We start from the raw sequence: 16,939 nt of genomic DNA on the forward strand, positions 1-16,939 counted from the left end.
ATTTCTCTTTTGAAATCCATAATATCTCATTCACATGCTTCCTATTTCTCCCATAAGACTTTAGCACAGACTCCATGATCATGTTTGTGTCCCTCTTAATAACGCACTCCTTGGAAGGGGCCATAACATCTTTTATTAGGACTAAACTTGGATGTCTCTTCTTTCTTGCCCTTTGATTCTTCATTCAATCATACCACCCATCAACTTGTTATTTTTCCATTTTTCTTATAATGACCTTTGTTGTTGGGAAGGTGCCTTTCAAGTATTTTGTCTTTGCATATAGATACACATAAAGTATCATTATTTTAATTTAATGGACGTGGTTGTTAAAATCACCAATATTTAATTAAATATGCATTGTTATACCTTTGCTCAAGTCAACTTCAATTCAAATTCTAACACATGTGTGTATACCCTTCCTTGCTTAGTTTGTATATTGTTGTAAGTCCCCAATATATTTATGTTGGCTTTTGAAAGATCATCTCATCCCAAAATAAGTAGGGGGGATTCAATATTCAAATCCGGCAGAGTGGGGTTGAAGAAATGGATATTGAAGATGGATTCAATTATAGAAACTATCTTTTGAAAAAAGGTTAGTTTTGCCCCAAAAAGAAAGTCCCTCCTTTGAGACCTTGCCACAACTTCCATAGTTGTGAAATTTTACAATAATAGAACCTCTAGAGTAGAGGTTTACCATATACTTAGAACTTAGGTTGGAATTGATTTGATTCTTGAACTCTTTAGATGATGACTAGAGATCATTAAATACATAGTTTGAAGCGTTTGCTTGTAGTTATTAATGAACTTGTTAACCATCCATAGATGAATACTTCCCTTGCACATGTGCTTGATTTTGTCAATAATGAAAGAATCCTACTATGTTTTTGGTATATTCGACAAGACTACATCTTTAAAATAAAGAAGATTCAATTCTTAATGCTTTGCAATCCTGTAAGAGGGAGGGACAATCGAAGTCACGCAGGAGGAGGTATTCCCTTTGTTTAGCGAAACTCTACAGAGATAAAGCACTAAATGCAAGATTAACCCCTTGTTTATGTGATAATTAGAGAATATATATCTATTCTCTCAAAGATTAGTCTTATATATTCAAAAAGAATTTCTCATTTATTCTAAATAACACTTAACACTGTTTATAGAATAATTTCTCACCATTACAATCACAATAATCATTTTTCAAGGCAAAAACTACATCAAAACTGTAATGCCCCACTTAAATCTTATCCTACAAATTGTGTTAATATTTACATTATCTGAAAATATTGAGAAATATTGGTCTAAAATAAATTTATGATTTCCATTATTCAAATTCCCCACTTACCTTCTCAATTTGAATATTATGTAGGATATGGTCTCCTTCCATTAATTCAAAATATATTTATTCATTTCACATTCCCCAATGTACCCTCGCATTTACTTAGGAGAAGACATAGTCCTCTCCATCTTATCATCACAATATATTTATTCATTTCACATTCCCCAATGTACCCTCACATTTACTAAGGAGAAGACATGGTCCTCTCCATCTTATCATCAATATATATGTATTCATTTCACATTCCCCAATGTACCTTCACATTTACTAAGGAGAAGACATGGTCCTCTCCATCTTATCATCAATATATATTTATTCATTTCACATTCCCCAATGTACCCTCACATTTACTAAGGAGAAGACATGGTCCTCTCCATCTTATCATCAATATATATTTATTCATTTCACATTCCCCAATGTACCCTCACATTTACTAAGGAGAAGACATGGTCCTCTCCATCTTATCATCAATATATATTTATTCATTTCACATTCCCCAATGTACCCTCACATTTACTAAGGAGAAGACATGGTCCTCTCCATCTTATCATCAATATATATTTATTCATTTCACATTCCCCAATGTACCCTCACATTTACTAAGGAGAAGACATGGTCCTCTCCATGTAATTACACTTCACATTCCCAAATGTACTTTTCAGATTACTTGGGAGAAGACATGATACTTTCCCATTAAATTCTCAATTTTATATTCATGTCACAATTCCAAATGTACTCCTAGCTTAGAAGAGAAGTCAACCAAGGATGGGTGAGAGTTAATGACATTAATGAGAGGTGGTTGAGGAAAGAGGGTATAAAAAGGGAAGGGGGAAGGAAGAAAAGGGGGAGTTGGAGTCTTGCTTAGGATTGTGGGGGTTGGTTGTGATTGTTTGGCCTTGTTATGATTTTGGGAGACCTTGGAAACCTGTGGAGGTTTCTTGGGTTTGAGAGGAGGAAAGTATCATTATCTAGTTTTGCACATTTTTCTTGAGGACACACTATATCTGGTTGGACTTGGGCACGGAGGGCTAGGGAACCTGTGGAGGTTTCCTGGGCTAGGAATTTATTTCCTAGTTGGCTGGGAGGTAAATCCGGTTGGGTCGGTCAGAAGGAGCGTTCAGCTGGAGCTATAAGACAAAGATATCATCATCAACCGCCGGAACAAGTATTTTTCCCTGGACTACTCTTGTCAAGTTGATATCAATAGAATGCTCACCTTAACTTATGTTGCTTATGATAAAATGATAAGATGTTAAATGTTTAAAGCTATGTGAGAAGACCAACAAGTTCTTTTATTTTTAACTTTTAAACCAGCGAGAAAATAGATCTATTAGTGTATAATAGGTTGAGGCTCTCATAATAGGAAACAGGCCCTTACACATGGTATCAGAGCTTTGGTTCAAAATCTGGACCCAAAGCCCACTAAACCCCAATTAAGAGTGTTGTTAAGTATTGCTCCAATATAAAATTTCTCAAATTCTCCTCTCCTTGTAAGAAGAAAAACTCTAGCTATTCTCGCTTTCCAATGTAACATTTCTGCAATTTTATGTATTCTCCTCTCCCGATAAAAAATAAAAACTCTAGCTATTCTCGCTTTCTACATGTAACATTTCTTGCATTAAGGGTTCCCTGTATTATAGTGCGAAGAAGCTTACCGTATACTAATTACTAATTTGGAAATAAATACATGGGGTGTCTTTCTCGTCCCCTCAGTTGAAGAATGGAATTGGCACATACAATCCTACCTTGTGCAACCTCCAACTTAGCAGAATTTCGTCACATACTTAAAAGGAAGAGCATGTAAATATTCATGCACACTCTAACATCAACATCAATGGCGATGCCTATCTCATCCATTGTCGTAGCCCAACTGTAGCTTCCACTACCATTAAATGCAAAACCATTGACAAACAGAAACAGACACAGAAGCCAAACGCCGTTATTGATACTTACGAAGGTGTGGCTTCATATTTGCAAGCTTGTACACACATATTCAGATTTGGGTTTCATGGAAATATTTTCTTGCTAAGCAAACTAATAAACCTCTATACAAAGTCGACCGCATGAATTATGCACGACTGGTTTTTGAAAATTCCCCTAAACAGGACTGTGTTTTATGGAATGTGCCCATCAGAGGGTACGCCATGAATGGACCCTGTGAGGAAGCCCTCCTACTCTATTCCCAAATGCGTCAGAAAGGCATACAGCCCGATGAACTCATTCTTCCCTTTATTCTGAAGGGGATGAAGGTTCATCATTTTATAATAAGAGCCGGATTGGATTGCAATCTATTTGTGGGGAACGCCCTTCTTGCTCTATATGCAAAATGTGGAAGTATAGAGAACGCACGCCAAGTGTTTAACAAAATTTGTGAGAGAGATTTGGTGTCATGGAACTCTATGATTGTTGGATATTCTCAGAATGGACATGCCTATGAGGCATTGATGCTTTTCCATCAAATGCTGCTAGAGGAGGTGGTACCGGGTCCCGTTACTATGGTTAGTGTTCTCCGAGCATGTACATAAGTCGAAGCTCTTCAACGAGGTAAGTGTGTGCATAGTTACATGATTAGAAATGAGATTGAGATCAACATCTTTGTAGATACCTCCCTCACAGATCTCTATTCGAAATGTGCAAGTATTGAAATGGCACGTCTATTGTTTGACAAAATGTCTTGACAGAGATGTTGTGGCATGACTGCATGCAGTCAAAACACCCACGAATGTGATGTAGGTTGGCTTCACGCCACTGTGCTCCATTTGAGAAAAGAGCCCAAGAGCATTTTCAGCATGCACGTTCATACCAAGACCCTCAATAATGTCTTGACCGTTTAAGAGGGGCTATTGCGAGGTTTGCGTAATGGAGTTCGGACAGATTCAGGACGGAGGGGTTTTCTGCATTTTAAGACGGTGATTCGAGGTTTTGTTTCTGAAGCATAAAATCTCTGTAGCGAAAATGAAGTCTTCTCTGAGGAAGCTGCGAGGGTTTTCACTCAGCAAACATGGAGTTAAAGAGAAACTGGGCGCGGTCTATCACAGCCAGAAGCAGCAGCAGCTGCCACCTCCGGCTTCCCTGGACGAGCTCGTTCAAGCTTCCCAGGTACCGATTTCATGGATCATTTTTCAAGGTAGGGCATGCTGTTGCGTTATTTATATTTTCAAGAAAATTGAGCTTTTTCCTTTAAAAGAATTCGCGATAAAGAGGTTCTTGTTGCGTTTTAGAGATAGCCTGTGATGAATGATTTTCAAAAATGAAATGCGAAGCGTTAGTTCTCTTGATGAGTTCAGAATGTAGTGATTTCTTTGATAAATTGTAAAGTTAGGACAGGTTATGATATTTCAGGTTTCAAGCATGGAAGTTGAGCTTTGCCGTAAAATGAATTGCATTTTTTTTTGCCCAAAACGGTTTTCTTCGAGTTATGCAGATCGAATTTAGGCGATGATTTAATCATCTAGACAATTCTAGAGGTTTATTAAGCCCGTCCTAAGTTAAAAAAATATAGTGCATGAAATCACTACATCCTAGACTTCTAACATTTAATCCCAATGTTTTTTACACTGGATCTGTAAACCCGATAACAATCACTTCCGACGTAGCATTTCAATTTCTTTAAAAGCAAACCGCGGTTCGATGCTTAAAACTTCCAATATCACAACGGTCTGTCCTAACTTTAGAGATAATCAATGAGGTATTCATTTAAAAGCAAAACTCTATGGCCGTGTGTGAAACTAAAATATCACGACAGCCTGTCCTAAGTTCATAGATAATCACTGAAGTGTTCCTTTCGAATGAAAGATTAATTTCCATGGGTAAAAGTTCAAATATCAGGATAGCCTGTCTTAACTTCACAGATAATCAATGAAGTCGCTAGATAGAAAATCCTAGAAGTTTTTGATCACAGTGGCGGAAAGAACATAACTTGTTAGGTCATTGAGATGTTGCCTTTGGCAATCGGTGACCCCAGGGCTTGATCTCGTCACATCTGGCTGGCATGTGTAAAGGGCTATCATGCTATGTTGAGGGTTGATTGTTATGTTATTTGAAGTTTTATGCATGTAGGTTGAGCTTTACCTTCAAATGAATTGTAGCATTATGTTAAAAGGGTTCTCGTTGAGTCTTTGTTGTTAACGATTTGCTAAGTTGATCAAATTTAGGGCTGTAAACATGAATCATCACGCTTCTAGATAATGCGAGAACTTTTGTGTGTTATGTAACATGTTGAAGTGCAGAACTGAGTGGCTCGTTGAGAGGTTTACTTTTGCAATTGTTGATTCTGCACAGTTTGAACTTGTGACCTCTGGCTGGCATGTGACAAGGGCTAATCGTATGACTCGCTGAACCTAAATTGAGTGAAAAATACAGCTCAAAACACTTCAAGTCAATGAGAAGCCATCTGCTCTGGAGGAATTAAATTGTCTATGAAATTTAAATACAGAAATTTTGAGTCTTAATTAGCTTAATGTTGCTTAGGTTCCATTCCCAGAAAATGATTGGCATTAGGAAGTTTGAATCTCTTTTCATTCAACAGTGTTGTTTAGATAATATCTCAGCACAGTCGTCTTCAATATCGTTTCATGCTGCATGCTTTGATTTTTGGGGTAATTAAGATTTTATTAAAATACAACTTGTAACAAAATGAGGATAATAATGGTTTCCCTTGTTGATTCTGAGTATGTGCTATATTTTTCATTACTTTACATCTTTCAAAAAAAGAGAGGACTTTAACATCTCCTTACTTGAAATTCCTGGTTTAAACCCTTATATGTTCATATTGAATATTTTGTTGCATGTGTTGTTAATCAGGCATAAGTTTTATTCAGTTCTGAGTAAATATTGCAGCTCAAAGTACAACAAACCTAAACTTATAAAAGTTTCATTCTAACACTTTTTCATCCAACTTTTAATTTACTATTAACAACCACTGAAAGTCGTCCCCATTCTACTAATCAGCTATAGTTAGCTTATCTTAATTAATTAAGCGTAAGTTGTATCCAGTTCCAAGCAAAATGCTGCAGTTCAAAGTACAACAAATATACTAATAAAAATCATATTCTAACCTTTTGCTATCCAACACATTATCTTAAAATTTATATCCATGAATAACCTGTGGCAGTCATTCCTAATCTAGTAAGTACTAAGCAGCTAGAGTTAGCTTATCTAAAACTACTTCTACATCATGCATTTGCCATTTTAAACACAAAGTCAAATTCTTTTTCGTTATTGAGAGTGTTTATGCTAAAGACAATAAGGGTGGCTCTTAAGTTTTTTGTTTATGTGCTACAGAATCTCCTCTACAGTAAGCGAAACCATTCTAGGTGCGGGGTAGGATGTGCAGGGTTGAGAGGGAGACAGATGCTACTTGCCTTCCTTTGTTCTCTCGACTCAGCAACTTGTCTGTTTGCTAAACATTAGAGGAATTTTTAACCTTTTAGAAGTTGATTATATGGGAGAAGACAGTCAGGATTCAAAATAATAAACTTATGTTCTTTAATGAAATACCACTGGAGTGTTTTTGGTCATTCGTACTGAAAGAATTTTTGGTCATTCTTACTTTCATCTACATTTTTGTAATTAACTTGTACTTCAGACTCTCTTTTTTTTAATTTTTTTTTTTTCAACTCGTGTCTCCCATATCTCTCTTACTTTCCAACTATGTTGCATGGAGAGTCAACATGTGCCTGATGACAAATCCCTTGTACCCTGCATTCCAGTGTTTTGGGGACTTAAAAATGGCTTGGGAATGTCCCAGAATAGCTGGGGGCATCATTGGAGACATGGGAACTTCTAGGGCATTCCCAATTTGTCCCTCACAAAAATATCTGGGACAGTCAACTGACCCTTGAACCTACTGACAGTTCAATATTATATCTATATATATAGATATATATAACCTAAATCCATCCCTGCACCTGCCTGAATTCTAAATCCTACCTGCTTCTAATTTTCTAAATCCTACCTGTCATCTCAGCATATCATTCTAAAATTGTTCTCAGCAATTCCTTTCTGCGGCGCTGGCACTCACAGACTCCAGTGCATCATACTCTCAGTCAATACTTGCTATTCCTCTGCAATTCTTATCCCTGACTGTATTTATAATCTTTATCAGTGTCAGGGGGGTGGGCATCAACGGTGGCTTTTGGGATCTATTTAAATTTTCTCTTTGAATTTATTTAAATTCTTATTCACAGTGTTTCTTATTTGCAATTGGAATTTATTTAAATGTTTTATATTTATCGTGGTGAATTAAGAAAAAAATATTATTATTATTATATTTAATATTTTATTATTTTCAAAATTTTAAATATTTATGATTACTATTACTATTATTATTATAATATATAAAATAATTTATATATTATTGCCATCTCCAACTTTCTGTCCCCTGAAAAATTTGGGGGTGCACTCTGGTGGTTCCGGAAACTTACCCACCATCCCTGCTACCCCCCGTCCCAAAGCCAGTGCGACATAGCTTTCTAACTATGTGTTTGCTGCAGCAAGGTGGTACAATTCGAGTTCAATTACTTTTTCCAGAAAGGCAGAAACAAGTTAGTTGCTTGCAGTTGTCTCAAGTTATTTTGCTTCATTGAATAGAGTGAGAAGTCCTCATGAGTCAAGGCCAGTATAATCCCCATGAGATTTGAACCTTTCTGAACATTGCAAGTATGAATTCTATTCACCATTTGGACTGACCATGGAGAGTAGTTGCCTAAGATACAACTGTTTGCAGCTGAGTTAAGGTTACTTTTCACTAATAAATAAACTAAGCTAAATAAAAGTGATTTGTAGACTGGTCATCTAGCATTCCATGAATTCTATTTTACAATTTTGTGGAACTTCCTATTCTTTCTATAGAATTCTGTGGAACTAAATATTCTTTTCATCCTCCCCAAGTTAATGGTTTATTCAATCTACTGCTATTGTATTTTACAGGATTGGTCTGTCCTGATCTATATCCCAGGTTAAATGGAATAATTTTCAATTATCTTGGAGTGTATAAGATGTTTAAAACAGAGAAACGGTTTGTAAATTCTTTAGTACTTCCTCTAAGATTGAAAAAAGCAGAGGCTGGTCAATTTCAATTTGATTTACTCTTGCTCCCAGAGTTCATTATGAAAGTCTTGGATGAGATTTTTCTTTTTTTTTTTTTTTTTTTTTTTATCAGGCAGGGATAAGTGGCTTTTATGTTAATTTCTTGTGATTGCAGAATGGTTCCGAGGTTAATAATTTTTTTCACAGTTATAGCTGGAATCCATTTATTGATAACCTATGTTCCTTCTTGTAATATTCTACATAATATTTGACTTTTTTTTTTTCAAAGAAAAAAAATGTATATATTAATTAGGCAAAAATATATGCATCTTCTGACTGGCAACTGATTTTTCAGTTTTGCCAAAATCATGACTGGCTGTTTTCTAATCTTCCCAAAAAAAAATATTTGACATTGGTCATCCTGTTGATACAAATTACCTTTTTGTCATTTGCGTTATCCTTAGGCAGAATTGTTTGCAGGAGGCTTGAAATTTCCATTAGTTCCTGTGTAAGTTCACATACTAAGGATTTAGGGTAAGTGTTGCACCATTTTCTTGATCTACACATTACAGAAGCGTCGACCCTAAATCAAGGTGAACAACTTGCTTGGCAAGTTGAATAAATTCTGCCCTAATTGCTTGACGTTCAGGGCTACAAATCTAATTCTTTTCAGATCTGAATCTGTTTATGAGAGATAAAACACACAAATGGCATAATAATCATTTATTGCTCATCATAACATTCAAATGCATGAGATCCACGCCTTCCAAGTCACTTTCATGATGGAACAATTGACTGCATAAACAGTTTAATTTTTAGCCTGTTTCCATTGCTTTCTTGCAATCATTCTGATAAATCTAGCAACAGAGAACATCTCCAAGGACAGAGTCATGCCAAAACAAGATGAACAATTTGACTAATATAATTGGAATGATCTATGTTATTGAAGTTCGATGTCTGGAGTTTGAGATCACATTATTCTAATCTGCAAGTATTCATGATGGGTTTGGTATTTTATAGCTTGATACATCTTCTAAAGACTCACATTAACGCATGAACAAGCCTATCTCTCTGCCCTTTGGAATTTATGAACAAGGTTTGCTACTCTGCAACCAGATCACACTCTGCTCTGTCAAAACGTTTCCTTTTTGAAAATTTTTGCATGACTGATATCTCAGGTATATCCAAAACTAAATCAGTGCTGATAACAGCCCAAACATCCACTCAATAATACTAGCATCACACTGGTTCTATCTTCTGTTACTAGGAGTTCAAGTACTAGCTTTTACTGCAGAATTCTTGAGATCATGCTAACGTCCTGAATGATCAAACTTTGGGGTTTATTTGCATCATTGTTATGTAAACTTTCTTGTTTTGGAACTAGTATATATCTTCTATTTTTTATTTTTATTTTTTATTATTATTATTGTGGATGCATTGTTTTACATACATAGTCTTGTGCTTTGGTGCTGGTGTCTTTTGTCATATCTGAACATCATTAATGTGTTTATTTGGCACTAGTTTGACCATTGTATGTTGGAATCTAAACTTTGATTTCATTTACAGCACTGCTCTCTTGAATTTTGGAAAATTTTGACATTGTTTCAAATTTGATTCATATTTGAAATAACACTTGAATGCTCATTAATTGGTATACATCTGGAAGCACTAAGGGAGCATTTCTATGTTGTTTCATCATTTACACAGGGTACTTCCTAACTGTTATTCTACCCCGGATTCAGAGGAGCAGCCAAGATTTTATCCATAGTTTCTTTCCTTCCAACTTTAGATGGGATCTCACCTCAACCTTCTGCCTTGGTGGTCAATCAACATCTTTGATGCCTGTTCGGGGTTGTGCCATATTAGGTTACAGATCATACATAATCAGACCGAGTTATGGACCAGCTCCAGACAGATCCAGAGTATGGCGCCTTCCACCCATTAGGGGTAAATCAGCTCCAGACTGATCCAGAGTATGACACCTTCCACCTATTAGACTAGGCCATACATAATCAGAGCGAGTTATGGACCAGCTCCAGACAGATACTTTGCAGATCCAAAGTATGGCACCTTCCACCCATTAGGGGTAAACCAGCTCCAGACAGATCCAGAGTATGGCACCTTCCACCCATTAGGGGTAAACCAGCTCCAGACTGATCCAGAGTATGGCACCTTCCACCCATTAGGGGTAAACCAGCTCCAGACTGATCCAGAGTATGGCACCTTCCACCTATTAGACTAGCCCTACATTCAGCAGAGCAGAGATAATATTTTCAAGAGTTTCCTTGCTTGGACATTAGATGATAGGAGAGCATTTTGCATATGTTCTTAGGATGCTTTTGTGCAGATTATAGTGGGTTGGTAAGGGATCCCCCTCCCCAAACACCCTATCAGCATAGTTAAGACTTGAGTTTAGGGTGGCTTTAATTATCTCTGGTAATAGAAAATGATACGGAGGATTGTGCATAACCCACCCCCTTTTTGATTCCAATAAGCAGAGGTGGTCACTATGGTAATCCGATTTCAATTTGTAGTTAGAAAATGGGGTCACAACTTTCCATATTTTTTGTTTTGTTTTGTCTTTTTACATCAAACAATAGTATATTTATTAGAACCATAGTCAACTAAACAAACAGGAAACAATTTATTTGACAGGTGGAAGAAGTGATAGGCTTAGAGCAATTGAATTGTAGGCCATGCTTCTTGACAAATTGATGAACAGATGTCTCCTTACTTGAGATTTAGGTTGGCACCATGGCACCATCCTGTCCATCATTATACACTAATCTTGTCATTATCTTCTTCACTGTGAATGACTGGCCTGTTCCCTGCAAATAGATCTGGGCATAGAGGAGCCAATCCAAGAACAGTAATCTCTAGCACAAGACAATATTAATGATCTAAATACCTAATCCTGAAGCTTGAGTTTGATTTTTCTCTGCTGGTTCTGAATCTCTGATTGAGAATCTCCCACTCGTCATTATTAAACCTTCTCCTTCATCATTGGCATCAGCTGCACTGCTGAGGTACGTTGGTTGGTTGTCATTGGACTTGAGAGCTTGAAGTTTCAAATGATTATAGTAACAGACAGCCAGAAAAGCCAGTCCACACCCACTCAAGTTTATGACTGTAACCTTTTCATTTATTACAGACAAAGATTATGTTATGAGTAGCCAGTCCTTGACAAGACCAGCAACATTCATAGTCAAGGCTGAAGTCTTTCCTATCAGAAGAAACACTGCAAGATTAAGAGCCAAGGCACAAGCAGAATGTCATGTAATCCAAATCAAAGGAAGAGACCCTGATTATCAGAAATGGGTATTCTACTAAGGCCCAGGGGGTGCTGAGAAAAACAAGGCAACAAGGAGCAACAAAGATGTGATGGGATTCAACTTAATCCCTTTTGATGTTCGTGGAATTTGTATGAGAACCAATTGGGTAGTCTCACATGCAACTGCACTTAACTGGAGAATCACCTCCCATGCATTCATCTTGGCCTCCCCATAAGCTGAAATAGTAACTCCAATGGATATGGCCAACATATTGGCCTCGGGCTCACCTTTATAAGCTTCTTTCTTCAGGGAAACCACAATCAAATACACAGCAATGGGAATTAGAGCTTTCAGCATTTGAAATAATGATACTGAGAGGAAAACATAGGCAGAATTTGAAAACCAGAGACCCAAAGAATACACTTATCAATACTATGGGTTCAACGAGCTTGAAGACTCTTACAATAGCAACAGCCAGTGTTGAGTAGAAGCCCATGTGAATCATGGTGGGACTGATCACACTAAAGTTGTCAAGCAATGGCAACTCCAATGGATATGGCTAACATATTGGCCATGGCCTCACCTTTATAAGATTCTTTCTTCAGGGGAACTGCAATCGAATGCATATCAAATGGGCACAAGAGCTTTCAACATTTGAAATATCGATACTTTGAGAGACATGCACCAAAGGCTGCATCATTTAGGATTTGTACTCAGTTTAGGTGTCATATTCAAGGGGAAGTTGTTATGCTTTCCACCACTTCATAGATTGTTAGAGTGATGAAACAAAAGAGGCTCCCTCTTGAGGCTAGATTATGTCATTCATATCAGCTGTGTTGTTGATGTCCTAGCTCAGCCAGGTCTTGCCAAAACTCTGTTGAGGTTCAAAATTTATTATAAACTGAAATGTCTTCACAAGAATTGACCTCATAAAATGCCATAATCACAAGATATTCCATACATGGCTGTGATTATGGCTCGCAAGACCCTTAGACTTTGAGCAATGAGGCTCGCAACATCACTTATGATTATGCACTCTACAATTCTGTGACCAGCTGAATGTCAAGCAATTGAACCGCGATTTAAATCCTATTTTGTCAGCAATAAGTACTATACTTTGTCTTTATTTAGTGTAGAGAACCAAGCACTTATTCTGCTCATCTATAGAAGGGACAATGGTTGTTTGCCTATGAGGTATAAGGAAATCCTATCAGATGTTTTGTATTTTCGTATGGAATTGAATCATACTCCTGCACACTGTAACATTCATATATATCAACCTGTAGAGGCTTTAATAACACCTGGTATTCTGGTTAGTGATTTTATTGGACCTCATGTGCATATCCTACATGCACAGGATGGACTATTCATATGTTACAAGGTATTATTCTTATTATTTAGGGTGCACATCTTCAGGTGCTCAAGAACGATTACTAGAACAGTCAGTTAATTCTGCAATTTAAAGGATGAAAAAGGAGGTTATAGGAGTCTAGTTTTGGTTCTCATCCACAATGTCACACTAGTCTGCCTGGGCATGGTTCTCATGGTTTAATAGTGACTTGAGGAGTCATAATACCACAGATCACTAAACACGAACAGCTAAGGTAGCCCAAGGACAATAGCCATCTTTACACATTAATTAACAGGTCTTACATTAATTATCCTAGGGGGTTTTAATACTTCCAAATGCTTAAAAAACAGTTAGCAGAGCATTCACATTACACATTCCAGCAATCTTTTCTATAAACCAACCAAATGCAGTCAGGAGAGCCCTCCTTTTACACTATGCAACCTTATTGTTAGTATGATCAACCTTATTTTAATATATAGTGTGACAAACCGTATGTGACAGGCAGGTGGAAAACTTTTCTCGCAATTGACTAAGCGACGTCCTGCGAGCCAGACTTGAGACGGAAACCCTCGTCAGAAGTTTATGCTTGGCTCTTTTCCAAACAAATGAAGAGTCAATGAGGTTTTGTGTAATCACTTCTGGTATCGTATTGGGTTATTGTTAGAAGCGATAATTGGATTCGGATTCTCATCGAGTGAGTTGTTCTGCTTTCTCAATTTGAGAGGGTTTGTTTGGAGGGAAAAATGAAAGAGGACATACAAGAATAGTGAGGGGAAAGATGCAGAGGAAGAGGATTGAGAACATCGCCAGCAGGCAGGCTACATTTTCCAAACGTAGGTGGATTGCTGAAGAAAGCTTACGAGCTCTCGGTGCTCTGCACTGCAGAAGTTGAACTTGTGATTTTCTCCCCAGCAGGAAAGCACTATGAACTGTTTTTTAGTGCAAATCCTACTATTTTGATTCTAATAATCATGGCTATGCAAACCTCATGAGATTCTTACTAATAACCCCGGTGGTGCAAGCCCTAGTAAGCTCGATGTTGAAAAACTTAGTGTAAAACCTCCAAATCGCTGGTTTTGTTGTAGTGCTTATTGGAGAGTATATAAAAAATTTCACACCTTTTTATGAGATATGGGAGGAAAACATGTTAAAGATTTTTAATAAATATAAAATTTCCAAAATGATGCTAGTTACGTGTGATTCTTTTTTCATTGTTTGTGATTATGAAAAATGAAACTCAATGTTTTTTCATTAGTGCACACATATTTCATTATATAATTGCATATAGAAAAATCATTCCAGAGCCGATAACAATAAAAATGAAGAATTTATGGTCCAACGTTATATTTAAGGGAGATGTTTAAGGATGACATTTGAATTTTGTTTTTCATTTTAAGACATTTGGAGCAAATATTAGGAAGGACTTTGAGAAAGGATTGTCCTTGATTTTCAAAAATGGAGTTGTTCCTTTCCAGCCATATGCCCCAAATGACCATCAAAGGGAGAGCTCATATGTTTTTTGGATGTTTTCTTTATAGCCATTTTTTTACACATATCCATAGAGTCCCCATGCCATTGATGTGAATTACTTGTTCGGTTTTTTTTAACCAAAATTTTTAACCAAACAAGAAAAATTAAAAAAATGCCTCAAGATCAAAGACTGAAACAAAGACCTATTGACATACCTTTTAAAGTATGGAAAGAACTTGTAAAATCATATGAGAAGTTGGATGCACAAAGAAAAGCCGACAATGAGAGCATTCAGGTATTGAATTTTTCATTAAACATTATTTAGAATGTATTAATACTTATAAGTATCTTAGACATGTATTTGTGTGAAAATAAATTGAATTGGTTTATGTTTAAGGACAAGGCATCCAAGGCGAGGTTAACCAAGACAAAAGTCACTCATCGTAGTGGCTAGAAAGGTTTAAAAGCACTGATAACAACCTTTGTAAGTATATTAAACATGTGATATTTTTTTAATAAATTTTGTACTAGAAGAAAGTCATTGTTATCTAATTTCTCCCTATTTACTGATTGATAGGAACTAAAATATGGAAGACCTCCAAATCATTTGGAAAAGGAGGTGCTGCAGCAAAAGAGATGGGTTGAATTTGTTGTTTGGATGGACTCTATGGTATGTAATTTTAGTTGGATTTCCAATATACTTTTAAACCATATTTTCATTTTATTTTTTAGTACTATTAGATATTATATCTTACCTCATTTTATGGTTAACATTGTATAACAAAAACATGCGTTGTGTTATGTAATTAATACTAACATGTAATATTGATTTTTTTTGTCAGAATGCTATAGGTAATGATTGCCAAGACGATGATCCAAATTATGTTCAACATATATCAGGAGATGATGAGGATGAGGATGAGGATGATGGTGGTGAAGGAGGAGATGATGATGATAGTTGCGGTGTTGGTGATGATGTGGATCAGAGTAATGAGGATGGTCAAGATGATCATGAGGATGATCTTGGTGGTGGTAGCTAGGCATGCACATGCATTGTTTTTTATGAAGAAATTATTGTGTAGAATGACATTGTTATGTTTAGATGGGTGTTGTGAATTTACCCTATATCAATGAGACATTTTGATTTTGTAATCATACGATGAGTTTGATTTATGTATGTTGTTAATTTATCGTAGAATAACGATATTCATGAAATATTTTGATTTGTTAATCATATTTGAATTTTACTTGTTTTGATTAAAAATAATACTGATTTTATTAGTATTATGTTGCTATTTTATACATGTTTTGAAAATTGTTAATGACACATTGTTATTTTTTTGGATGGATGTTGTCAATTTCTCTTAAATTTCTTTACAAATGATTTTGAATTGTGATATCTGCTTTAATGATATTTAGAAACTATCATATATTTCACTATGAATCTATAAAGGGGGTCATATATGTAAAGAAAAATATACTCTATATAAGAAGTCAAATGCGGATGTAACCATGGATGCAAAATTGGATGTTAAACTAGGAATTAATACAAAATGCAAACAATTGACATACAAAGTGTTTTAAATTAGAAGTGAAAAATTGTGCAATAGTTGACACAAAGAAGGGAACAAAACATGGCATACAAAAGGATATCAAATTGGGCAAAAACAAGGACACATAAATGGGCACCAAATTAGATGCAAAAAAAGACAACAACTAGATGTAAAATAAGATGCAAAGTTGAGCGTTAAAAAGAAGCAAAAAACGTTACAAATTAATATGCCAAATGATGATGCAAATAATGGTGTAAATTTGGGATGCAAACTTGGGTGCAAAAAAAGGAAAAAAAAAAGATGTAAGAAAAGACATAAAACAAGATGCAAAATGGGGCTAAAAAAAGGTGAAACCAAGGATGCCATATTGGATGTAAAAAATGATTCCTAATCACATGCAAATTTAGGCTCGAACTCAGACACAAAATTATATGCAAATGTGGACACAAAATGAGGCAAAAAAGATGCAAATTTGGATGGTGAAAACGATGTAAAACTAGACACCAAAAAAATGCAAAATTGGATGAAAAAGTCGTGTAAATAATGGTGCAACATTGGACACAAGTAGACACAAAAAAATGGTGCAAAAAGGGGCATAAAATAGCTTAAAATTGGATGCAAAACTTGGTGTAAAAACAAATACAAAAGTAGACGTAAAAAATGGCTCTAAATTGAATGTACCATTAGACACAAAATAAGATGCAAAGGTGGACACAACACATGACTCAACATAAGATGCAAATATAAATGCAAATTTGGATGTTCAAAATGATGTAACATTAGATGCAAGAGATGGTGTTAAAAATGATGCAAAATTGGATGAAACAAATGACGCAAAATATGGTGCAAAATGAGATGGGAAAAATGGAGACAAATCAAACGTAAATGTGGATGTAAAAAATGGTCCAAAAAAAGATGCAAAAATGGGCAC

General features: G+C 35.9%; 1 long non-coding RNA gene and 1 pseudogene across 2 annotated transcripts; both read left to right on the forward strand.

Annotated features, from left to right (window-relative positions):
• Window positions 1-3,396: 3,396 nt before the first annotated feature.
• LOC149242312 (pentatricopeptide repeat-containing protein At3g22690 pseudogene) lies at window positions 3,397-3,858 on the forward strand (annotated as a pseudogene).
• Window positions 3,859-4,225: 367 nt separating this feature from the next.
• LOC149242313 (uncharacterized) lies at window positions 4,226-15,647 on the forward strand. 2 transcript variants are annotated; one of them, XR_016245716.1, is made up of 4 exons: window positions 4,226-4,432; window positions 14,853-14,939; window positions 15,033-15,125; window positions 15,298-15,640. It is a non-coding gene; the product is annotated as an uncharacterized LOC149242313 (long non-coding RNA). The 2 variants fall into 2 exon arrangements; XR_016245715.1 differs by lacking the exon at window positions 4,226-4,432 and having other exon boundaries at window positions 14,462-14,939; window positions 15,298-15,647.
• The last annotated feature ends 1,292 nt before the right edge of the window (window positions 15,648-16,939 follow it).

The sequence above is a fragment of the Pinus tabuliformis genome, chromosome 8 (genome assembly GCF_031772625.1).
Source record: "Pinus tabuliformis cultivar Carrire ecotype Pingquan chromosome 8, CPIR1, whole genome shotgun sequence".
Taxonomy (NCBI): domain Eukaryota; kingdom Viridiplantae; phylum Streptophyta; class Pinopsida; order Pinales; family Pinaceae; genus Pinus; species Pinus tabuliformis.